Below are 26,438 nucleotides of genomic sequence, written 5' to 3'. Positions count from 1 at the left end.
GAAGTGTGTCCTCTGGCTTACCATAGTTTGAGCTTCACGGGAATGACTTTTCAAGAAGACATTATAAAGCGATTCAAATATTTGCCTGATATGGCTGTTTCTTTTTTGAGAAAATTTTTAAATTTTCTGAAATGAGATGTTTGGACAAGAAACAGTGAAATATCTCTAGTGCTGCTAATACTACCGACCCCAACCCAACTCAGCCCAGCCCAGCCCAGCCCAGCCCAGCCCATTCCAAGGGTTAAAGTGATTCATAATGTAAATTTACCCACCACTGCATTTCTGGCTATTGGTTTTCATCATAAGCCTCCAACATGAAATACGAATATTATTTGTAACCGCAATAGCATTCAATAATATACGGTACCAGTCAAAAGTTTGGACACACCTACTCATTCAAGGTTTTTTTATTTTTTTATTACTGTTTTCTATATTGTAGAATAATAGTGAGGACATTAACACTTTGAAACACATATGGAATCATGTAGTAACCAAAAAATTATTAAACAAATAAAATTATATTTTAGATTTTAGATTCTTCAAAGTAGCCAACATTTGCCTTGATGACAGCTTTGCACACTCTTGACATTATCTCAACCAGCTTCAGCTGGAATGCTTTTCCAATAGTCTTGAGTTCCCACATATGCTGTGCACTTGTTGGCAGCTTTTCCTTCACTCTGCAGTCCAACTCATCCCAAACCATCTCAATTGGGTTGAGGATGGGTGATTGTGGAGGCCAGGTCATCTGATGCAGCACTCCATCACTCTTCTTCTTGGTCAAATAGCCCTTGCACAGCCTGGAGGTGTGTTGGGTCATTGTCCTGATGAAAAACAATGATAGTCCCACTAAGCGCAAACCAGATGGGATGGTGTATCGCTACAGAATGATGTCGTAGCCATGCTGGTTAAGTGTGCCTTGAATTCTAAATAAATGACTGGCAGTGTCACCAGCAAAGCACCCCCACACCATCACACTTCCTCCTCCGTGCTTCACGGCGGGAACCACACATGCAGAGATCATCCATTCATCTACTCTGCGTCTCACAAAGACACGGCGGTTGGAACCAAACATCTCAAATTTGGACTCATCATGACCAAAAGACAGATTTCCACCAGTCTAATGGCCATTGCTCGTGTTTCTTGGCCCATTAAGTCTCTTCTTCTTATTTGTGTCTTTGCAGTAGTTAGACCATGTAGGCCTGATTCACACAGTCTCCTCTGAACAGTTGATGTTGAGACGTGTCTGTTTGTCACGCCCTGAACATAGAGGGCGTGACTTTGGGTGATCTAGTACAAATATTTCTATGTTGGTGCTAATGTGGTTCCCAATTAGAGGCAGCTGTTTATCGTTGCCTCTGATTGGGGATCATATTTACGTAGGCTTTTTCCCCTCCTGTATTTGTGGGATATTGTTTTGTGTTTGTGCATGTGCACCACTTAGTCACATTTAGTTGTTCGTTTATTTGATTTATTGTTTTTTTCTTTAAGTTTCACTTTGCAATAAATATGTGGAACTCAACATCTGCTGCGCATTGGTCCCGTTCTCACGACAACTGTGACAGAATATCCCACCAACCAAGGACCAAGCAGCATGCTGCGATGGGGAAAATAAGTTGGACCTGGGAAGAAATCATGGAAGGACAGGAGACCCTTCCTTGGCAGGAGTCGCAGTGGACGCAAGAAGGACGGCGACAACGCCAGGGACCGCGACCACAGAAACCCCAATCATTTTTTGGGAGGGGGCAGATGGAGCTGGCGGCTGAGCAGAGGGAAGAGCCAGAGAACATATGGGAGGAGATAGAGAGGTTGTCGGTCGACCCAAGGAGAGTACCAGAGCTCACCTGGGAGTCGATGGAACAGTGTGAGGAGGGATACCGGAGAATGGAGTTGGCTAGGAGTATGCTTCAACGCAGGCGTTTGGAGGAGCATGTCATCAGTCTGGTGCAACTTGGGCTGGCTCCACCCTTCTAGTCTCCAGTGCGCCTCCCCAGTCCTGTGTCTCCTCCTCGCACTCGCCCTGAAGAACGTGTCACCAGTCCGGTACCACTTGTGCCGGCTCCGCACACTAGGCCTCCAGTGCGCCTTCCCAGTCCGGTATGGCCTGTGTCTCCTCCTCGCACTCGCCCTGAAGAGCGTGTCACCAGTCCGGTACCACCTGTGCCAGCTCCACGCACTAGGCCTCCAGTGCGAAGAGGAGGAAGAGTTGACAAAACTATTGAGATTACACTCAATCTTTATCTGCACTATGTCCTCTTCCTGAATGCTTTCGGGTTCTTAAATGTTAACTCGAGACCCAAATGAGAAATTGACTGTCCCACCGTGAAAAATCTACTTCCAATGACTCAAAGTAAGAAGAAATAGTGTGTGATTATAGATGTATTCTCAGAACTCATAGTTTAAGAAACCCTGCACATTTTAGGGTTTGGAAAATGCTTCAGCTTGTTGCTAGTATTCTTGACATGGTTGGTACATCTAACTGAGCGGCAGGGGTCTGGTGTTTACCGTTCAGATGAAGAGAGGTGTGTAAAGAGTCCCACACCCTCAAATCACCAGGCATTTACTCTTACACACAACTATTTTGCACATTCTATCTGTTGGCAGGTGGACTAGAAATATGGCGAGAGAGAGAGAGAGAGAGAGAGAGAGAGAGAGAGAGAGAGAGAGAGAGAGAGAGAGAGAGAGAGAGAGAGAGAGCATAAGGGACATTTCATCCCCCGGTATTAGTCTATGAGAGACCCAGTGATGTTCACCTCAGCAGGTCTCACTCTACACTGAGCTGCTCCTTCCTGTCACTCACACCACAGGAAGTGATGCGTACCCTCACTGGCCCCTCCTGTACCTCAGACCCCAATCATATTCTCCTTATAAGGTGCTTCTCGGAATAGGGGGCTGTGATTAGTGCAAAGCCAAGACAGGAAATACTAAGGGGAGAATAACATCATGACAAAGGCAATTTTGCTTTAGCTCTTTATTTGTCTTTAGTGATCAGTGATCAGTATAATGCAATTCTCTACTGCTGGGTACTTTGACCCTCAGGGTCACCCTATAAAAAAATAACCAAATTACTAACACAATTTGTCTACTGCTGGGCACACCCTTTAAACAAAAAAATACCAAATCACTAACACACACAACAGAGATCTAAGTTAAGAGAGGCCAAATGAGGCAACTCCTCTACAGCCATTAAACAGTTGTGTTTTTACTTCTAACTCCTCCTCTCTAACCACACCCTGTACCACTGAGCTGTGTGAACTAACTGAGTTGGAGAGGGCTACAGTGGCCCTGAGGTACTTACTGAGATATTTACTGATTTACATTTCAATACATTTAATTTATCTACACATAAAATATAGAAGGATTTAAACTTGAATTCAAAGATATGGCAAATCAATGTATTCAAAGATATGGCCAACCAAACTTCCATCCTCCTCCACTTTATCATCTTGTAGCAGCATACACTACATGGGGGTCCAGCTCCTTCTCTCTTCTCCTCTCCATCTTCCTCTTCTTAGAGGTGAAATTCAGAGTGGCATAATTCAAACACCATGACATAACCAACATATGCTATTTTCAAGATTTCTGAACTGCTTATATTTCACTATTTAATCATACAGTATTTACCTGATCATTGTGTTGTTGTCTTTGAGAATCAGGTCCTGAATATGATATAAAAGAGAGACGAGACAACAGATTCATGGATCATTCCATTCTAGTGAACTCACTGACTCATGGGAAAAACATCCTCATTAAAGGTGTAGTTCACAGGTCCAATATAATCATGAAGTGGAATCCTACCTGTGTTGTGTCTGTTTGTGTCTCGTCGGATCTTGAGGACCAGGATGAGGATGACTATCAGTAGAATAGCAGTCACAACACCCAGGATCACAACCAGGAAAGGGAGGTACGTCGTTCCATCGTCATCCTCTCCTACTAGACTGATAGTTCCATTACAATGTCCTATTAGATGACATTTTATTAAATCACTTGGTGACTCTTTAATCACAGACCTGAACTTTTTGCGTATTTGTTCCTTAATTATAATGTTTACATCTACTTGACAAACATGGTGACTCTGGTGTTTCCTCACCTCCGTTGTGCCCTGTAACATTGAGAAACGCATTATATTTAGGTGACTCTGGTGTTTCCTCACCTCCATTGTGCCCTGTAACATTGAGAAACTCACTCTCTTTAGGTGACTCTGGTGTTTCCTCACCTCCGTTGTGCCCTGTAACATTGAGAAACTCATTATATTTAGGTGACTCTGGTGTTTCCTCACCTCCATTGTGCCCTGTAACATTGAGAAACTCATTATATTTAGGTGACTCTGGTGTTTCCTCACCTCCGTTGTGCCCTGTAACATTGAGAAACTCATTATATTTAGGTGACTCTGGTGTTTCCTCACCTCCGTTGTGCCCTGTAACATTGAGAAACTCATTATACTTAGGTGACTCTGGTGTTTCCTCACCTCCATTGTGCCCTGTAACATTGAGGTTAGTAAGAATAGAGAAGTATTTTTTCTCAAAATTATAATGCAAAAAAATATGTCCATCAATGGTTTGCCTTTGTTTCATGTTAACTCCTGATTCGATTGATAACATTTTATCAAAAGCCAGATAAATAGTTGAAAACTTACGTAGAGTTTTTAGAACTGTTCTGTTTACAAAGAACATGTGGCTATGTGGATACAGTCCACAGAAATACAGGCCAGAGTCAGCTATTTCCACTTCTGTGATTTTCAGAAAGATAGTGGTGTTGTTGCTGAACGTTTCAAAATGGCTCCTTTGAAAACCATTGTGGAGATCAGGTGATGAATTAAAGCTGTACATAGACGAGATACACACAGGCTCTGATCCGTTGACTTGCTTGAACCATGCTGTGTGTCCCACAACCGTTGTAACATTGGAGCACTGCAAGGTGATGGTATCCCCAGTACGGACCTCCATAGTCTGACACTGAGAAACCAAAACAGAGACCAAACCTGAAACACAAAGAACAAAGTACAACATTAATGACTGTAATCGGTGATATCACATTTACATGTTAGAAATCAGGAAGAAGTACTGCACTGAACATTCTGGTTATACTTGATGGATGCAGTCAATCTTACTCTGTCTCCATGATAAACTACAGGACTGTTTTGCTATCACAGACTGGAACATGTTGGAACACCACATCAGTCACTGGCTTTATCAATTGCATTGAGGACAGTGACTGTACCCCACAGTGACTGTACATACATACCCCAACCAGAAGCCATGAATTACAGGCAACATTCACACTGAGCTAAAGGGTAGAGCTGTCACTTTCAAGGTGCGGGACTCTAACCCGGAAGCTTACAATAAATCCTGCTATGCCCTGCGATGAACCATCAAACAGGCTTAGCGTCAATACAGGGCTAAGATTGAATCATACTACACCGGCTCCGACAATCGTCTTATGTGGCAGGGCTTGCAAACTATTGCAGACTACAAAGGGAAGCACAGCCGCGAGCTGCCCAGTGACACGAGCCTATCAGACGAGCTAAATCACTTCTATGCTCGCTTCGAAGGCAAGCAACACTGAGGCATGCATGAGAGCATCAGCTGTTCCGGACGACTGTGTGATCACGCTCTCCGTAGCCGACGTGAGTAAGACCTTTAAAACAGGTCAACATACACAAGGCTGCGGGGCCAGACGGATTACCAGGACGTGTGCTCCGGGCATGTACTGACCAACTGGCAGGTGTCTTCACTGACATTTTCAACATGTCCCTGATTGAGTCTGTAATACCAACATGTTTCAAGCAGACCACCATAGTCCCTGTGCCCAAGAACACAAAGGCAACCTGCCTAAATTACTACAAACCCGTAGTACTCACGTCTATAGCCATGAAGTGCTTTGAAAGGTTGGTAATGGCTCACATCAACATCATTATCCCAGAAACGCTAGACCCACTCCAATTTGCATACCACCCAAACAGATCCACTGATGATGCAATCTCTATTGCATTCCACACTGCCCTTTTCCACCTGGACAAAAGGAACACTTATGTGAGAATGCTATTCATTGACTACAGCTCAGCGTTCAACACCATAGTACCCTCAAAGCTCATCACTAAGCTAAGGATCCTGGCTCTGAACACCTCCCTCTGCAACTGGATCCTGGACTTCCTGACGGGCCGCCCCCAGGTGGTGAGGGTAGGTAGCAACACATCTGCCACACATTGAGCTACCATACCGAGAGGGTTTGGACGTCTGTTTTGAAGCCAGGGCATGAGTCTGAGTCATATTTCTGTGTTAGTGTTACACAAATAATTGTACATTTTCAGTTATAAAACAGACAATTGTTATTTTTTATTAGAAGTACTGGTGATGGGTGTACTGTTGCTTCATGTGTTGTACATGTGACTGTCACCCTGATATTGGCTACTACAGTAGGTAGCTACTTCCCACGCCTTTGCCGGACATTAGTGCTTGACAAAAGTGAGCAAAGGGCACTGTGTCCTGGTGTTGTTGCCGTTCATACCCTCCCCATTGAGTAGTATAGTGTATGTACTGTGTGAATTAATGTCACATCTAGATGGTTTTTAATATTACATATTGTGTATGCTGCTATCCTACTTGAAATAGAATAATGGGATGGTAAAACATGGTCACGTTAGCTATCGCAGGCGACACGACCATGATATAGCTGTTCACTGGTCGCTGGCTTATCGTCATTCAGCAAAATCAACCATGCAAAACAGTCTGGATTGGCAACAAATCTGCACAATCAGCTGATTCGTTTCCATACACCCAATCGTTTCGACACACCCACTCGCCCATACTGCAGTATGGCTGCAGCTACCCATACTTGTTTTTAGCTCATGATCATATCATGCAGACCTGTCTGGGTGTCAGTGCTACTAACCCACTGGTTCCCAAACCTTTTTGCCCGTAACTCCATTTTGATATACATTTGTCTTTGCCACCCAACCATGTAAAAAAAGTTATGTAGTCAACGGCCAATGATTACTTTTATAATTGGAGCTATGACAGACTATTACAAGTCAGTACTTTTGACCGTTTTTTCAATGTGAAGGAAATATGGTTTGAAGTGACTGAAATGCATCCGAAAGGCATTGGGAAGTTGAGATGATCATCAGGCAATAATGTTGTATGATATTTTGTGTAGAAAAGAACATCATCATTGACGATATTCTTTGTTCCACAGTCTGATTTAGTGCCTGATCTTGTCCAGTCTGTTCTGGCTTCTGGGAATTGTAGAGGGAAACAGAAGATGCATATGTGTTCCTGAGAGTATTATCCTTCAGTGATGGGGTCATAATATGTTGTAGTTTAAACCATTCCTAAGAAGGAGTCACATTTGTAGGAAGAAGACTGAAACCGCTCTATTTACTACAACCGTATCTAGCGGCTACTAGAGGTTACTGACGTAACCCCGGTACTATGAACCAGCGGATATGTTAGTACTTTATTTCAGAGTTTCTCTGGCGACCCTTAGTTTAAAATCAGGTGACCCCACATCAGGCGACCCCTAGTTTGGGAAACGCTTCACTAACCAATAATATTAGGTCAACACTGGCTCCAGCCTTGTAGTTCCTGTCACCTCACACTGTGGTTGATGCATTTGTCACCTTTCTAATGTCAGTTAAAAAACAAACAGCAGGAAAAGGCCATTAGCTGACACCTATGAAGGACTCTTTTCACGCTTGAATCAAACTCTGCTGACGCAATAAACTGCGGTTGAAGTGACCGATCACACATAGGCATGTTATTCCTGGTGGACTTTGGAGAAAACGTACAGTAATTAATACTGTTCTATTTAATTTCACTTGAAAATATTGTTCATTAATGTACATATAAGTGTAGATATAGTGTAAAAATTTGAAACATGTTAATGTTAATCATCATCTGATTTTTCAGGACTTTATTAACTTCAGAGTTCACTGTTAGAGGCAGGACTGATGATACAGTAGGCTGTCCTCTTCCTTCTCTCTGCTGGTCTCAGAGCAGCCAATCAGGCCTAGGGACCATCATTATAGTCGTGTAAGACAGCCAACCCCCTGCTTCTCACTCTAATCTGACAGACAGAATGACTAGTATACACCAGTGGTGGTTGGTGCCGTTTAAGATAAGGGAGGATGATAATTTTTTGAATGAACATGGCCTTATTTCTATAACAGCATATTGGATGACTGTCATTCATATTCCATTCACCCAGCTCAACGTAAAATCGATATGTTTTGTCTACTACATGATTGTAAAATATTCCCTGTACTCATCATGAGGCTGCTACAATCTAGCCTATGAATGAAAGTTTACAACGTAGGTTCACTGGTCGAGAGAATTTGGAGTAATCAAGATGCCAGACAGTGACACATTCAATATCGCCTTGCACACTGTTTCCTGCATCTAGCTGATCAAGGGTGTAATCATTAGTCCAACAGTTGCAAACAAGAGTTTTTATTGAACAAATTCAGGTATGTTTATCCCCATTTTGTTCCGTATGCTTCCGTTTTAGAACGTTTTTCAACAGAATCGGTGCAATGAATACACCCCTGATCACACGCAAACACAGTTCACTTTCATAGCATCCACATACAAACAGTTCGTTGTATATATAATTCCTTCTTGTATCTATCTATCATTGGCTAAAGAGAACCACATAACATTTCGACATTCTGATGAAAAATAAACTGAAATTCACTGACCTTCATGGCATATGCACCATCTCCAAAATATTATTCATTATTGTCACACCCTGGCCTTAGTTATCTTTGTTTTCATTATTATTTTAGTTAGGTCAGGGTGTGACATGGGGAATGTATGTGTTTTGGTTTGTCTAGGGGTTTGTACGTTTAATGGGTCAGTGTCTTGTCTACGTGTATGTCTATGGCTGCCTAGATTGGTTCTCAATTAGAGGCAGCTGTGGTTTATTGTCTCTGATTGAGAGCCATATTTAAGGCAGCCATAGGCATTTGGGTTTTGTGGGTAATTGTCTATGTTGAACGTTTGTTGCTTGTCTATGCACTTACGTCGTTAGCTTCACGGTCGTTTGTTGTTTTGTTTAGTTTGTATTCAGTGTTCGTTTTCGTGGTTTTTCCCTTCTCTAAATAAAAGAGAATGTAATTTGCACACGCTGCGCCTTGGTCCTCTCTCTCACCCATAGACGATCGTGACAATTATACCAGAATATTCCACAATGATACGAACCAACATCAGTATGGGCAAATTAAAACTCAAGTCATCCTTTGCAGCTCAAGACAAAATGTATTTGCCGAATCTCCCTGGAATTACACTTTTTCATAGTAAGTTGGTACATGGGTACAAGTCCATGTCCCGGTGGTCGCAATATTGGAGATAGCTTCATGAGATCAGACATGCACCCTGAGCCCACTCAGACACTCTTGACACACATTCCAAATGGGAACTACAAATGTGTCTCATGCGCACAGTGAAATATCACTATAAAAACATCCTTCTTCAGACACCCACATACAGGTTGAAAAAACCCTGTTCGGGGTATCACCTCATCTCCTGTTCATGTGGGAAAGCCTATGTAGGACAAATGAAAATACAATTAAAACAACGCATAGCTGAACACCGCAGCTCAATCAGGTGTAAGAACATTGACTATCCAGTAGCAGCTGACATTGTTGAAGCTAACCATCCCATCTCCTCCCTCAAATACACAGGCAATGAGCATGTGGCTCAACCAAGGAGAGGAGGTAACATTGAGATCCTACTTCGAGGCTTACTGGATATCCTATGTAAAAACATTGACCCCTAGTGATCTGAATATTGACTTTGATCTCAGGCCCTACTTATGAACAATTATCTTTTTCATGAAAAAGTCTTATAAATTGATATATTCTTTCTAGAGCTAATCAGCGCACACCCAATATGTTCCCCCTGTTAATGATGCTTATTATGCATTATGGTTGAACCAAAGAAACTATTAAATATGTGAAATTGAATTAACCTATAATGTATGTTGATACTAATATTATGTACACTATCATTCAAAGGTTTGGGGTCACTTAGAAATGTCCTTGTTTTTGAAAGAAAAGCACATTTTTTGTTCAATAAATAACATCAAATTTATCTGAAATACAGAGTAGACATTATTAATGTTGTAAGTGACTATTGTAGCTGGAAACTGCAGATTTTTTATGGAATATCTACATACAGAGGCCCATTATCAGGAACCATCACTCTTGTGTTCCAATGGCACGTTGTGTGAGCTAATCCAAGTTTATAATTGAAAATGTTAATTGATCCCGTTTGCAATTATGTTAGCACAGCTGAAAATGGTTGTCCTGATTTAAAGAGGCAATAAAACTGGCCTTTAGACTAGTTGAGTATCTGGAGCATCAGCATTTGTGGGTTCGATTACAGGCTCAAAATGTCCAGAAACAAAGACATTTCTTCTGAAACTCAGTCTATTCTTGTTCTGAGAAATGGAGCTATTCCATGCGAGAAATTGCCAAGAAACTGAAGATCTTGTACAACGCTGTGTACTTCTACCGTCACACAACAGCGCAAACTGGCTCTAACCAGAAGAGAAAGAGGAGTGGGAGACCCTGGTGCACAACTGAGCAAGAGGACAAGTACATTAGAGTGTAGTTTGAGAAACAGATGCTTCACAAGTCCTCAACTGGCAGCTTCATTAAATAGTACCCGCAAAACGGTGTTAAATCAACAGTTTCTTTGATACTTTGAAAACTCCATACAAATGTTTGTTACTAAAAGCAGTTTTATTATGCTACAAATAGTAACATTTCTTCTTGTAGTCTTTGTGACAGTGGTGATATCGCTCACTGCTGCTGCAGGTGCCTGACATCAGAGTACACTGCATCCTCTCTGCTGGTCTTCTCTCTCACTCTTCCAGAGGAGGACTTCTTCTTGGGGGTGAAACTGACAGCTGCATAGTTCAACACGTCACTGTCTTGATTCTGAGGGGGGTGGAGCCATGAGGAAATACATTATGATGACAGCATGATCTACTAAATAATGTTTCTATTCTCCTGTTGAAGAAAACACTCTACAAAATGCATGACTGTTCAGACTGTACACCCACTACAATGACCTGACAGTCAGTGTAACAGTGACAGACAGAAGTTCCACAGAAAATGTAAAATGATCACAAAGACAAGTAGGCTACATCTAGCACAGTGACCTATTACTTCCAAGAAAACTTAATAACAAAAAATGCACAAATAAGCTGAATACTAGCTGTAAAGAAAGTAAAAACTACAAATATTATCTATTTATAAATGTTGACAAGTTTAACTGATTTCCCTGAGATGTTGGGACATCTATCCTCCCTTCATAGAGATTGAAACTGAGAAAGGCCAGCTATTATTTTTTATGACAATCTGTCTATTTTTAACCTCATGTAGTTAATTAACAATGCTGATGTGTTGGGCATTTAATGGATATTTACAGAATGTACATTGCATAGAGATGCATGTAACATTAGATACATCAGCTATAACATTAGATACATTAGATATAAAGTAATACCTCTGCTATCTCTGTTCTGAGTCTTGCACAGCGCCCAGACAAGTAGAAGGGTCACTATCCCCAGAACGATGTTGGAGAAGACCAATGACAGAACAGTAGGACTCAGATCAATTGGAGAATCATGTTCTGGAACTGTGGAAAGGGTATCAGGGAATCCATATTGTATCATCATCAAACAGTAAAATATGGAATCAAAAGCTAATGGTGATATTGTATAGTTTGTTGACACAAATGAATGAGGTCATTTGGAGGTAGGCTGCGTGCACGAATATACTGTATTGCGGGGATATTTACAGATTAAATGGGATTTACCTTGAATGTTCAGCTTGGTCCCGTTTCCAAACAGTATCTCCCCACATGAGCCCACAGCATAGTAGTAAGTCCCAGCATCAGAGAGGCTGAGGTTCCTCTTGGGGAGGTTGTAGACACAGCTCTGTGTAGGAGACCCAGCCTCAGGGCTCTTCTCACACTGATCACTCCTGTATCCATGGGTGTAAAGGATTCCTGGACGGGATTCTCCTGAGCCATGTCTGAACCAATAGACACTGTGTTCTCGTACACAGGTCTCAGTGTGGATTGTACAGTTCAGAGTCACAGAGTCTCCTGGCTGGACTGACTCAGACACAGGCTGCTGGAGCACAGTCATGTTTCTGGATCCTTATCCTGACAAGAGGATTTATAAGTCAGTAAATCTGTCCCCAATGTTGTGTCCCAAGTTGTCATTGTTTAAATCATACACAGTCATATCTGATTATGCAAATATAGCATATTTAAGCCATTGTATCCAAAACGTAAAGTTCAAAAGCCCTCAAGATTATAGTTGCAGAAAATTTGTTACAATTTTCTTTCTTTGTAAATTCAGATATTGTCCCTTTCACAATGAGAATGGCTCCTTCTTCAAACTCCACCTGGTTGGCATAAGAGTTCCCACAGTAATATGTGGCTGAATCAGAGTCTGAGATCTTTAGGTGATTCATTCCTTCACCGCTTTCCACTGAGAAGCGAGTGTTACCCTTAAATTCATGGTAAAATGTTGCATTCTTGTTACACTTGTAAAAGACTGATAAGATTTGAGGATTGTCACCCAATGTTTGCTGGTACCACATAAAGTACAGTGCCAGGTTGTCTTTATAGAAGCCGTGCAAAGTCACTGTTTCTCCAACATTGCCTGTAACAAGATGAATTTCTRAGGATTGTGCAGCAGCTAGAATACACACAGAGACATGATCCATTACTTACGCAAGTCCTTTATATACCCAAAAAATCCATGAATTGCATCAATAAAGTACCTGAGTGTACACCCCTTAAACAGAGAAATTTCACAGTTGGATTTACCCATTTCTACAAGCAGTGCCAGTATCAGACACAGTGATATCATCTTTGAAGTTGTCCTCTTCACAACCTGTGTCTTGAGTGGAACAGTCCACCCATGTAGACAACACTTCAACTATGGGGTTATTTGTGATTGGTCGAACTGGATGTGTCATTTTTGTTAACAACTTATTCAGCCAACCATGGTCTTCGTAAGTGAAAATCTCTCATATAATCCATGCAAAGTGAACCAATGCTTACTGTTTAGGATTTTGTTGAGGGTGGGTGAAGCATAGACACTTTGTGGTGTCTAGAATATTTTTTTTTGGAGGGAAACGTATAGTTTGCTGTGTGGGCACCAGCTGAATCAAAGATGTCCAACAATGAGGCAGTGTGTAAAGAGAATATATGAATATCCTTAATTTAATGGGATTAAAAGTATAATATTATCTGGTAAGTATGCAGTACATTTTCAAGCATACATTACAAAAGAATGTACCTGTATCCTCTTGTTATTAAACTCAGTTGTGTGCCTAAGATAGATTTAGCCCCACCCCATGCAACAGTTACAGGCAGTACTCCTGATGACCTATAGGGGGACTGTTATACATAGAACATGTGCTGATATGTAGGGTGAACAGGGGTGGAGCATTACTGTGAGGGTATGTGGGGGAAACACCTACAGAATGAAAGTCAGTCTTATCCCTGTCATTCATGTACTAACTCAAGTGTAGGCTACTAGTTGAGCGTTTAGTAGGGGTGTACCTCGGTGGGTAGAAATCTTCACTGTTGCCTAATATACATTAATACAATTTCTACTTTAAACTCTGTAAACAAATGATTGTAGTTTGAATGAAACCTATGATATTTTAAGTGGTAAGATACAGGCTACATGGCATACAGTATATAAATGGATTGTGTTGTTAATTGTCATGGTTGTGAACAACATTGAAAGATTGAGAGAAAACAGAGTGACACCACATAGACATCCTGCTGAAAACCACATAGAGACACAGGGTGTGGAAAAGGCCAGCAGGCCTGTCCAAAGCGTAGAGACGGTCTTGTTTTGTGCTCACAGCAGACCGCAGTGTGCAGGTACCTATGAACATCTCGCTGTGTGGGTGCATGAATGGGTGGGACTAGCATTTATCAGTAGGTTGGGTCTGCAGAAGCCCTCTGCACAAGTCTATTTTAGTCAGTATCAGTTGTATAAATGGATATTTAATAATGCTAAAAGAAGCAACTTATACATGGATTTCAGAAGAGCAATTTAATCAACTGACATAAAACTTTTAAACAAGGTCACTGGCCATTTATTTTTAGAATGCAAAACAACTCAGCAATCTCAACAAATACTCATTTTCAATACATAGTGATGCTATTTCCAACATTTACTGCAAAAAGTCCATCGACATTTGTCTTAGATTGATGTATTTCCTGGTGGTGTAGATGATGATGAAGATGGTCAGACAGCAGAGGAGAACTCTAGTTCTTATGATGGAGAGAATGACCAGGATTCTCATCTGTGGATCATCAGAGTGACCACGCTCAACATCCAGCTTGGTCCCGTTCCCAAACAGTATCTCCCCACATGAGGCCACAGCACAGTAGTAAGTCCCAGCATCAGAGAGGCTGAGGTTCCACTTGGGGAGATTGTAGACACAGCTCTGTGTAGGAGACCAAGCCTCATAGTTCTTCTCACACTGATCAACCCTGTCTCCATGGGTGTAAATCATTCCTGGACGGGATTCTCCTGAGCCATGTCTGAACCAATAGACACTGTGTTCTCCTGCACAGGTCTCAGTGTGTATTGTTCAGTTCAGAGTCTCAGAGTCCCCTGGCTGGACTGACTCAGACACAGACTGCTGTGCAACAGACATGCTGTTGGACTCTAATTCTGAAAAGAGTGACAAAGTGAGATCATGGTGTGTCAATTGTTTGTCCTGCAATTTATTTTGTATATTTAGAATTTCATGAATGCAAAATGAAAATCCAAAACAAAGACTTAAGTTAGTTTACCTTTGACAATCAAATCTGCTCCTTGTCCAAATGTGACTTTGCCCACTTCAATAGCAACACATTAGTATGTAGCTGAGTCCCCTAACTGTGCATTAGAGATGGTCAGGTTAAAGCTGTCAACTCCTCTCTTCACAATCAGACGTTTAGTCCCAGTGAAGTCCTTGGTAAAGTTATATAACTTACTTATTTGTTTGAGATTTAGAAATATCTTAAACAGTGTCACCATCTTTGAATATATCATCTTGAGTGGAGAAAGTCTACCCAAGTGTACAACACTTCAACAATGGGCTAATGGGTGATTGGTTGATTTGGACCCAATCTTCTTTCTTGACGCCTCATTCAGACGACCATGGTCTTGTTGTCTATTGCACCCTACAGAGTCACACAGTCTACTGGCTGGACTCACTGAGACACAGGATGCTGTAGAATGCAAGTAACTGTCTTGAAGGTTTTACTTGTTTGGTGGTTTGTGGTTTTCTCACCTCTCTGGAGAACCCTGGTTCAAAATAGTAGGCTATTTGTTCTCTCACACTTACTTTAGTTAAATCAAGTGTAGCTTGCCTTCGTTGCAGAAGACAAGAAAAACCAAGTGTACCTAAAGTATTTGAAAAGAAAACAATTATTATTTTGAACAGGTCATTCAGCAGTCAGAGTACTCCAGATTACGCATAGTAGGGCTGTTTTACATCGACCATGTCTTGTCGAACGGTTAAGATCATTGGGCCAGGAACCAAAATGTCGCTTGTTTAGGTCCCCGAGCCGACTAGGTGAAAAATCTGTGGCACTTAACCCTACTCACTCCGGTAAGTTGCTCTGAATAAGAGTGTCTTCGAAATTACTAAAATGTATGTGTGAACAGGAGTAGAACATTGGAAGTGTAATGGGATAAACACCTACAGCATGAAACAAGTCAATTTTATGTCAGTCTCATTCCCTATCATTCACAGAAATATGCACAAACTGAAGTGTAACAGCTGAGAGTGCATCACTGATTGGACTCACCAGCCTAATATAACCAATACACATGACACACTATATCCACTCTATATCACTATCTGGTTAGTGTGGTTCTCGTAGGAGGCAATCTATCAGAAGGAGTATCCTCCTCTATTGGTCTCCTGACAGAGAACCCTGCAGTAGAACCCTGCAGTAGTCCTAGAACACTTGTCTGATTGAGAATGCACTAGTTCTCCCATGACGTCATCTTAAAATGGCCCCTCATCCTGAGCCCATAGCTATAGAATAGATGGTTCTGTATTATGACATGAGATGCTTATCTTGGAGAGTTCAATAGAGTTCATTACCAGTTATTTGTGGTTTGTAACTGATTTCAGATAACTATATATATCCAAGTAAGTTTATAAAGAACTGGTTTGCTGCGACTGCAAGCTGTCAGTGGAAACATGAACAACAGTAACAAATGCGAAAACAACAGACAGACATCAGATAGATAGACATCCTGCTGAAAACCACAGAGACACAGAGAGCAGGTAGGAGGGTCCTGTGTGTACAAGGCCAACAGGCCTGACCAAAGAATAGATATAGCCACGTACTTAGAGTAGACCTCAAGTACCTGTGAACTTGTTAGCTGTGTGTGGGGGGATGTGAGTGTCATGCGATCAACTCGTCTAAAAAATAGGTTGTGTGCCTTACTTATGCAAAGACTCCCCGGAACTCAATTACAAACAAATGAGTTATTGTCTTCATCATACAGATCACTCAACTGCCTGTTTCATTTTGAGTGATTGTTGCTCCGTGTTACTAAGCTACACATTATATCTATGTTGAGGCTAGTAGTAATGATCCAGGGATGATGACTGTCTGGCCTGTTTGGTGGTTGCTATTTAAATACGCTGGAAATGATTTTGAACATGTTATAGATGTGTAATAAGCATGTAATAACTATATTACCTTGTTATAGATTCTTCATAGCTACAAGTTGCTGCCAACTTTACTGTTGAGGCAGTTGTGGGGACTTCCATGTACTTTGCTGCTCCCTGTTGAAAAATAAATGGATTGGAGTCCTGCAATGTGCACTTATACATATTCACATGTTGTCAATAGTTTGTGAAAACTGCTCCGTTACAATGTGAACATGGTCATATTTATTATCAGTCTCTCAACCATATCAATTCTGTTCAAAGTATATTCAGCTAAGAAGTGTATTTTTAGTTCAGTCTTTTGTTATGGAGAGAGAGAGTTGGACTCTTAGTGACATGGATGTTGGTGGTTTTGATAGTGTGTGAAAAGAGAGTGTGGTGAGGACTGATGGTCATTGCTGGGGGTTAGAGTTGAGTTTACGTGAGTGGAAAATCTATTCAGGGCAGTCAGAACACCACAGAGAGCTGTGATACAGGATACTGCTAAAAGAAGACAGTTTGAGAGGCTAAAACACAAGCAATAGATACATATTTACAGTTATTTTGCAACCAACCATAATTTTTACATTGAGGATAGGCTTGATATGGTTGTTGCACACTGAATCTGTGGGTGAAAGTGTTGTAGAAATGTAACGAAAAAAATATGAATGCTAATCAAACAATTCCTCTTAATGAAAGCAGTTTAATGTTTTATTTGATCAAAATACAACAGTATCAATGTAAAATTGATCTGCAAGTAATTGTAACTTACAATGAAAAAGACACAGTCAAACATACAGTGTAGAAAACACAGAGTCAATGCAAATTAATAAAGAGGAAAAGTTAGGGTTAGGGTTAGGTTCAGTCCATGTTTTGGCGTCTCACACCAGAGTACACAGTGTCTGTATCCATGGCGCTCCTCTGTCTCCCGGCCTTTGGTTTCTTGTGGACGACGTTCAGAGCGGCGTAATGGAGAGTAACAGGCTCTTGATCCTAAGAGGAATAACAAAAATGAAAATATTTGCAAGTAGACTAAATATTACAGTATAGTGAAACAATCCTCTAATAAAATGCATATTTTCATATTTTGATTGAAGGAAAAATACATTGATTCAGCAACAACTAAACAAGTGTTAGGTCAGATTACCTGGTTATAATGACTGGGGACTGCAGGAGTACTTGGCTGAAGGTGGGTTCCTTTTAATCAAACACAAATAATCAATTTAATCATCATCATCATACAATGAAGAGCTTTTTTGACCAATTTTGACCAAAACATGTCAACTAATGTAACTGTACAAACAAATGATAAGCATACTGTATCTTGCACAATAATATTGCTTACCTATGCACTTGATCATCTTGTACAAAACACAAGTAAGGACAATGATGAGGATGACACACAGACCAAATGCTACGCCCAGGCAATACATGAACAGAAGATGGTCCTCCTTACAACCATCTGTGAAACATCAAATAGGGATAGAGACACTGAGACACTGAGGGATAAAGCTATGACAATGTTAGAGACACCAACAAGACTCGGCCTGATCTGAGTCGTATTTTATTCTCTCATATACAAAGATATGTGAATGATATAAGAAAAACAAAGATATCTGAATGATATAGAATAACAAAGATATCTGAATGATATAGAAAAACAAAAGATATCTGAGTGATTTAGAAAAACAAAGATATCTGAATGAATTAAAACAAAGATATCTGAATAATTAAAAAAGTATATGAACGATACCTTGTCTGCAATCTAAAGAACTTTGATTATATAGATGTCAGAAGTATCACTTACGGGCAATGTCCAGCTGGGTCCCGTCTCCAAACAGTATCTCCCTACATGAGCCCACAGCACAGTAGTAAGTCCCAGCAGGTGTGAGGTTCCTCTTGGGGAGGTTGTAGACAGCTCTGTGTAGGAGACCCAGCCTCAGGGCTCTTCTCACACTGTTCACTCCTATCTCCATGTGTTTAAATGATTCATGAGCAGGATCCTCCTGAGCCATGTCTGAACCAATAGACACTGTGTTCTCCTACACAGGTCTCAGTGTGTACTGTACAGTTCAGAGTTACAGAGTCTCCTGGCTGGACTGACTCAGACACAGGCTGCTGGAGCACAGACATGCTGTTGGACTCCGAGTCTGAAGAGAGTGAGTAACTAATGTAAGACTAACTGGGTGAAAAACAAGCCATGTATTCATCGCTAGCATTTGATTGTGTAGTTGCAGAAACATACCAATATACAGTGCAATAATTTTTTTAAATGAATTAGCAAATGTTTCGTTACCTTTGACAATTAAAATAGTTCCGTCTCCAAATGTTTGCTCATAGATGGCTGTAGTGGAACAATAGTATGTAGCTGAGTCCCCTGGCTCTGTCTTGGATATGGTCAAGTTAAAGCTGTAGTCTCCTCTCCTCACAACCAAACGTTTGATCTCTGTAAATTCCTTGATAAAATTGTTGGAATGATAACTATCTTGGCCAACATAAAGAGATGATGACATGAGGAGGGGTTTCTGTCCAAAACTCTGCTTGAACCAATCAAGCCTGGTCACCGACACTTTGGGACACTCTGTCTCTATACTGTGGCCATGAGGAGATAATCTCCTCCAGGAATTTACGACCTGAGTTCGCAGCAGCCTAGTGTAGGAGACAGAGACAGGGGGATGGGCTTGCTTTACCCAAAGAGGGCAACGTCATGACAACTGTATAGTCTGTGGGTCTGACAGTGGGACATCTTATATGCACCTTATATATGATGGCACTTTACATGTACCTTTCTTGCAGTAGGACGAACCACTGAAAAGAGAGCTTTTATGGCCGACTACAATCTTAGAAGTATGTCCTCTGGCTTACCATAGTTTGAGCTTCCTTATAATTACTTTTTAAGACATTATAAAGCAGGTCAGAGTAACTGGATCAAGGAAATCAAATATTTGCTTGATACGGTTGCTCTTTTTTTGAGAGAAATGAAACATTTACTTAAATTCTTTCTCTTTTGATGTTTGGAAATGATACAATGAATGATCTTTAGTGCTGCTAATACTACCGACCCAAACCCAGCCCAGCCCAATGGTTAAAGGTACCCATCATGTAAATTTACCCACCACTGCATAAAAGCTGCACCAATAAAAATCTAATATTAGTTGTAACCGCAATAGCATTGAATAATATGTTGTTGTTTTTTCAAACCTTTGTTTGGTACCAATACTTTCTCTTTTTTCATGAAGGAAGAGTTGACAAAACTATTGAGATGACACTCCATTTTATCTGCACTTTGTCCTCTTGTTGAATGTTTACTGTAGGTTTCTTAAACGTTTTCAACTCGAGACCCAATTGAGAAATTGGCTGTCCTCCCATGACCAAAATCGTCCTCCAACAACCAGAAATGTGAAGAAATAGCCTGGGATTATAGATGTTTTCTCATAACTCAGGACCTATAGTTTAAGAAACCCTGCACAGTTTAGGGTTTAGGAAATGCTTTTTGCTTCTGGTTTGTATTCTTGACATACTTTGCACATCTAGCGGCAGGTGTCTGGAGTTTACGGTCCAGATGAACAGAAGAGTTGTGTTTACTCTTACACACAAATATTTTCCCGTACTATCTGTCGGCAGGTGGACTAGAGAGCGAGAGAGCGCCAGAGAGCGCGAGAGAGCGAGAGAATAATGGACATTTCATCCCCCAGTGTTAGTCTATGAGAGAACCAGCGATGTTCACCTCAGCAGGTCTTACTCTACACTGAGCTGCTCCTTCCTTTCACTCACACCACAGGAAGTGATGCGTACCCTCACTGGCCCCTCTACCTCAGACCGCAATCATATTCTCCTTATAAACTGCTTCTCGGACTAGATGGCTTTGATTGTCCCCAAAAAATTGTCAAAGACTCCAACCACCCTAGTCATAGACTGTTCTCTCTGCTACCGCACGGCAAGCGGTACCAGAGCGTCAAGTCTAGGTCCAAGAGGCTTCTAAACAGCTTCTACCACCAAGCCATAAGACDCCTGAACACCTAATTAAATGGCTATCCAGACTATTTGCATTGCCCACCCCCCCTCTTTTACTCCATTGCTATTCTCTTTTTTTACCTTTCTTTAACTAGGCAAGTTAGTTAAGAACAAATTCTTAATTTCAATGACAGCCTAGGAACAGTGGGTTAACTGCCTTGTTCAGGGGCAGAACGACAGATTTTTACCTTGTCAGCTCGGGGATTTGTATTTGCAACCTTTAAGGACTAGTAATAGTCCAACGCTCTAACCACTAGGCTACCCTGCCGCTCACCTGCTATTCTCTGTTGTTATCATCTATGCATAGTCACTTTAATACCTCCACCTACACGTACATATTAACTCAACTAACCGGTGCCCCCGCACATTGACTCTGCACCAGTACCCCCTGTATATAGTCTCGCTATTGTAATTTTACTGCTGCTCTTGTTACTTGTTACTTGTTACTTTTATTTCTTATTCTTATCCCTATTTTTTTAAACTGCATTGTTGGTTAGGGGCTCGTAAGTAAGCATTTCAATGTAAGGTCTACTACACCTGTTGTATTCGGCGCATGTGACTAATAGAATTTGATTTGATTTGATCAGTACAAAGCCAAGACAGGAAATACTAAGGGGGGAATTACATCATGACAAAGGCAATTTTGGTTTAACTCTTTATTTGTCTTTAGAAGTGATCAGTATAATACAGTTGTCTACTGCTGGGTACTTTGTCCCTCAGGGTCACACTATAAAAAAATAACCAAATCACTAACACACACAACAGAGATCTAAGTTAAGAGAGGCCAAAAGAGGCAACTACTCCTCTGCAGCCATTAAATAGTTGTGTTTTGACTTCTAACTCCTCCTCTCTATCCAGACCCTGTACCACTGAGCTGTGTGACCTAACTGAGTTGGAGAGGGCTACAGTAGCCCTGAGGTACAACTCACAAACATACACTGCAGAGATCGATTGATTTACATTTAAATAAATGTCAATAAATGTCATATAACTACACAGATACAATATAGCAAGATTTAATCTTGTATTCAAACATATAGTAAATCAATGTACTCAAAGATATGGACAACTATTTGTCCTCCTCTTCCATCCTCCTCCACTTTATCTTCTTGTGGCAGCATACACTACATGGGRGTCCAGCTCCTTCTCTCTTCTCCTCTCCRTCTTCCTCTTCTTGGAGGTGAAATTCAGAGCGGCATAATTCAATGCATCTGGATCTTGGTYCTGTAGATTTGCAAAACACCATGTAGTAGTTGTCATTTTCTCCGTTTCTGAATTGCTGATAATTCCGTATTTAATCATGCACTATTTACCTGATCATTGTGTTGTTGTCTTTGAGAATCAGGTCCTGAATATCAAAGAGAGATGAGAGAACGAACTAATGGATCAATCCATTCTAGTGAGCACACCGACTCCTCTGATCGTGTACAGTATGTCATGGGAAAAACATCTAAATTAAAGGTATAGTTCCAAGGTCCCATATTATCATGAAATGGGCTCCTACCTGTGTTGTGTCTGTTTGCGTCTSGTCTGATCTTGAGGACCAGGATGAKGATGACTATCAGTAGAACAGCAGTCACAACACCCAGGATCACAACCAGGGGAAGGAGGTACATGGTTCCATCATCATCCTCTCCTACTAGACTGATCGTTCCAKTACAATSTCCTATTAGATTACAGYTTATTAAATCACTTGGTGATCCTTYAATGACAGACCTAAACATTTTGTCATGTAGACATTTTGTCACWCTCTTTAGGTGACTCTRGTGTTTCCTCACCTCCGTTGTGCCCTGTAGCATTGCGATTAGTAATAATAGAGAAGTTTTTTTCAAAATTATAATGCTAAAAAATATGTCCATCAATGGTTTGCCTTTGTTTCATGATAACTCCTGATTAGGTTGATGAACATTTTCAAATGTATCAAAAGCCAGATAAATAGTTGAAAACGTACCTTTAGTTTTTAGATATGTTGAGTTGACAAAGAACATGTGGCTATTGGGATGCAATCCACAGAAATACAGACCACAATCAGCTATTTCCACTTTTGTGATTTTCAGAAAGATAGTGGTGTGGTTGCTGAACATTTCAAAATGGCTCCTTTGAAAACCATTGTGGAGAACAGGTGTTGAATTAAAGTCGTACAAAGACGAGATACACACAGGCACTGATCCGTTGACTTGCTTGAACCATGCTGTATGTCCCACAGCCGTTGTAACATTGGAGCACTGCAAGGTGATGGTATCCCCAGTAAGGACCTCCATAGTCTGAGACTGAGAAGCCAAAACAGAGACCAAAGCTGAAACACAAAGAACAAAGTCCAACATTAATGACTGTAATCGGTGATATCACATTTACATGTTAGAAATCAGGAAGCGCTGTACTGAACATTCTGGTTATACTTGACGAATGCAGTCAATCTTACTCTGTCTCCATGTTAGATTTAACAGTAGCGTACTTACTCAATCCATAGAGCAGTAGAGCTGGTAGGACCGTTTTGGCCATTCTGTGTGTATGTCTATTCTGCTCTGTCTGGTTGTGAATCAGAGAACACCTCTTCATTCACTCTGAGATCACAGTGAGATCAAAGGTGATTTCATTGGTTGGGGGCGTGGTAGTGGTATTGGACCACAATGTCTATTTACAGAGAGCAGAATTGACAGAGACATTTTATATGGAGTGTAAAAAAAAAAGTTTAGCATAGTTATATTGAATTAAAATGGAGATAAGTGTTTGGGTTCATATACAGTAGGTGTTTGGGTTCATATACAGTAGGTGTTTGGGTTCATATACAGTAGGTGTTTGGGTTCATATACAGTAGGTGTTTGGGTTTAGTGGGGTTAATAGGTGACAACAAGACTTCACCTTATCAGGGTTAGTGGTCTTAAGGCTTTATTTGTATTTTCCCCTACAGATGGATTATACCAGTTCAAACGAACTATCCACTACCCAGCTAGCAATGAGGAATCTGGCCAGAAGCGGCCTTCTTCCAGGGGACCGGAACTGATTGAATCCGCCTGGAATCTGGTGTCGGACTCGGCTTAGGACATCTACTTTGTGCATGACACAAGTAAATGTTCCAACAATTGTTTACAGACAGATTATACATTTTCAAACACCTGAAGGTACCATGTTCATCTGTACAAACAATAGTATGCAAGTATAAACACCATGGGAACACGCAGCCGTCATATCGCTCAGGAAGGAGACGCGTTCTGTCTCCTAGAAATAAACGTACTTTGGTGCAAAAAGTGCAAATCAACCCAAGAATATCAGCAAAGGACCTTGTGAAGATGCTGGAGGAAACAGGTACAAATGTATCAATATCCACAGTAAAACGAGTCGTATATTGAAATAACCTAAAAGGCTGCTCAGCGAGGAAGAAGCCGCTGTTCCAAAACCAGACTACGGTAGCCAGACTACGGTTTGCACATGGGGACAAAGATCGTACTTTTTGGAGAAATGTCCTCTGGTCTGATGAAACAAAAATAGAACGGTTTGGCCATAATGACCATTGTTATGTTTGGAGGAAAAAGTGGGAGGCTTGCAAGTGACCATCACAAAGCCCTGACTTCAATCCCATAGAACATTTTTGGGCAGATTGAAAAAGCGTGTGCAGGCAAGGAGGCCTACAAACCTGACTCAGTTACACCAGCTGTGTCAGGAGGAATGGGTCAAAATTCCACCAACTTATTGTGGGAAGCTTGTGGAAGGCTACCCGAAACGTTTGACCCAAGTTAAACAATTTAATGGCAATGCACACAATACTAATTTGAGTGTTTGTAAACTTCTGACCTACTGGGAATGTGAAAGCTAAAATAAATCAACTATTATTCTGACATTTCACATTCTTAAAATAAAGTGGTGATCCTACCTGACCTAAGACAGGGAATTTTTACTAGGATTAAATGTCAGGAATTGTGAATAACTGAGATTAAATGTATTTGGCTAAGGTGTATGTAAACATCCGGACTTCAACTGTACACATTGCCGCTCTTGCTGCTGGTGAGTCTCTGATCCACCTCTACGTAGACGACACCATTCTGTATACTTCTGGCCCTTCTTTGAAAACTGTGTTAACTACCCTCCAGACGAGATTCAATGCCATACAACTCTCCATCCGTATCTTCCAACTGCTCTTTAATACAAGTAAAACTAAATGCATGCTCTTCAACCGATCGCTGCCTACACCTGCCTGCCCGCTCAGAATCACTACTCTGGACGGTTCTGACTTAGAATATGTGGACAACTACAGATACCTAGGTGTCTGGTTAGACTGTAAACTCTCCTTCCAGACTCACATTAAACATCTCCAATCCAAAGTTAAATCTAGAATTGGCTTCCTATTTCGCAAACCAAGCATCCTTCACTCTGCTGCCAAACATATCCTCGTAAAACTGACCATCCTACCGATCCTTGACTTCGGCGATGTCATTTACAAAATAGCTTCCAACACCCTACTCAACAAATTGGATGCAGTCTATCACAGTGCATCCACTTTGTCACCAAAGCCCCATATACTACCCACCACTACGACCTGTACGCTTTCGTTGGCTGGCCCTCGCGTCATATAGTCACCAAACCCACTGGTTCCAGGTCATCTGCAAGACCCTGCTAGGTAAAGTCCCGCCTTATCTCAGCAGCACCTACCCGTAGCACGCGCTCCAGCAGGTGTATTTCATTGGTCACCCTCAGGGCCAATTCCTCCTTTGGCCACCTCTCCTTCCAGTTCTCTGCTGCCAATGACTGGAACGACAACAAAAATCTCTGAAACTGGTAACACTTATCTCCCTCATCAGCTTTAAAGCACCAGCTGTCAGAGCAGTCCACAGATCAGTGCAACTGTACATAGCCCATCTATAAATAGCCCAAACAATTACCCATCCCCTAATGTATTTATTTATTTTGCTCCCTTGCACCCCAGCATTTCTACTTTGCACATTCACCTACTGCAAATCTACAATTCCAGTGTTTTTAATTGCTATATTGTATTTACTTCGCCACCGTGGCCTTTTTATTGCCTTCACCTCCTTTATCTCACCTCATTTGCTCACATTGTATATAGACTTGTTTTTGTACTGTATTATTGACTGTATGTTTGTTTTACTCCATGTGTAACTCTGTGTTGTTGTATTGTGTCGAATTGCTTTGCTTTATCTTGGCCAGGTCGCAGTTGTAAATGAGAAATATATATACAGTGGGGCAAAAAAGTATTTAGTCAGCCACCAATTGTGCAAGTTCTCCACTTATAAAGATGAGAGAGGCCTGTAATACACTTCAACTATGCACAGACAAAATGAGAAAAAAAATCCAGAAAATCACATTGTAGGATTTTTAATGAATTTATTTGCAAATTATGGTGGAAAATAAGTATTTATTAAAATAAGAGTTGTTTTTCTGAGGTCGCACTGCTTTCGACCTTCACCTCACATGAGGCCGTACGGGAGTTGCAGCGATGGAACAAGACAACTTGATATCACGAAAGGGTGTAATAAATACATACAATAATTTTTTTAAATTGTGGATGGGTATAATTTGTATGTAAAAAATGTAAAATAGTAATATTTAAATGAGTAAATCGGGTAATTTTGTATACATTTATTTAAAATTGCATCAGGACGCTTTATGGGGGATTCTGGTAAGATCCCACCATAGTCGCCTGAATTCATTTAGACGGAAACGGCCCGATGTACTTGGGCCGATTCTGGGCAGTCATTCATTTTGATTCCGG

The 26,438-nt window shown here is 41.0% G+C and overlaps 2 pseudogenes; both read right to left on the bottom strand.

Annotated features, from left to right (window-relative positions):
• Positions 1 to 14,149: 14,149 nt before the first annotated feature.
• Positions 14,150 to 15,125, bottom strand: LOC111953603 (uncharacterized; annotated as a pseudogene).
• A 2,432-nt stretch (positions 15,126 to 17,557) lies between these two features.
• LOC111980626 (uncharacterized) overlaps positions 17,558 to 26,438 on the bottom strand; it is a 59,550-nt pseudogene continuing 50,669 nt past the window's right edge.

The sequence above is a fragment of the Salvelinus sp. IW2-2015 genome, linkage group LG3 (genome assembly GCF_002910315.2).
Source record: "Salvelinus sp. IW2-2015 linkage group LG3, ASM291031v2, whole genome shotgun sequence".
NCBI lineage: Eukaryota > Metazoa > Chordata > Actinopteri > Salmoniformes > Salmonidae > Salvelinus > Salvelinus sp. IW2-2015.
Note: the sequence above shows the minus strand (reverse complement) of the source record. Positions and strands in the feature narration are given on the sequence as shown.